Genomic DNA, 772 nt, shown 5'->3' on the forward strand with positions numbered 1-772 from the left:
ATGTCCCCAGATATTGTCAAAAGTCCCTGAGGGGCAAAATTGCCTCTGGTTGAGAGCTAAGGTTATGAATTCATGGATTCAAATCCAGACTTTGTCCTTTACCAGCTGTGTGATGCTGGGTGGAAAACAATCTCCCCGAGCCTCAATTTCCTTTTCTGTAAAACAGGGTTCAAAAAATAGTGTCTACTTACATTGTGTGTGTAAAATATTTATCAATTCCCTGCTACTTATAAGTGCATAGTAAATGATAGATCTTCTCACCAAGCTGGACCTAATTTTAAACTGGTAAGAACAGATACTGCACTTGATCTTAGCCAAAAGTCCAAGAAGCGATGGCTCTAATAGTATAGAGAGGATTATTTATTTATCTATTTGGCAAATGAAAGACACACTGAATTGCAAATGAGGGCAGGCATTTGAGGCCACTCCTGTTGCCTAATTAGTACAACTCCATTGACAGCCCTGACTCCTTCAAAGGATGCTCCCTGCAACTTGGGCCCTCTGCAGAGCTGGCTGGGAACTTGGAACAGAGTCAATGCCCAACATCAAACGTTTCAAAGCTCAGAAATGAGGCCATGTTCTCCAATAGGGAGCTGTCTCGGTAAATGTTTCCGTGCCTATTAAATTCCTGCAGTGGCCACTTTAATTGGACCCGCCTCCCTCACTTGGCTAATCACAGCTGCGCAGCTCTGCTCTGGCTCCCTCTGGAGAGCAGGATTTCTAGTCAGGCCTCCTGCTTCCGGCTTTCTCATGTCCTAAGGCTGATTCAACA

At 44.4% G+C, this 772-nt stretch overlaps 1 pseudogene; it reads right to left on the reverse strand.

Annotated features, from left to right (window-relative positions):
- Positions 1-203: 203 nt before the first annotated feature.
- LOC122151409 lies at positions 204-334 on the reverse strand (annotated as a pseudogene).
- Between the last annotated feature and the right edge of the window lie 438 nt (positions 335-772).

The sequence above is a fragment of the Orycteropus afer genome, unplaced genomic scaffold, assembly GCF_000298275.1.
Source record: "Orycteropus afer afer isolate SDZICR_OR568_19922 unplaced genomic scaffold, OryAfe1.0 scaffold00438, whole genome shotgun sequence".
Taxonomy (NCBI): Eukaryota; Metazoa; Chordata; class Mammalia; order Tubulidentata; family Orycteropodidae; genus Orycteropus; species Orycteropus afer.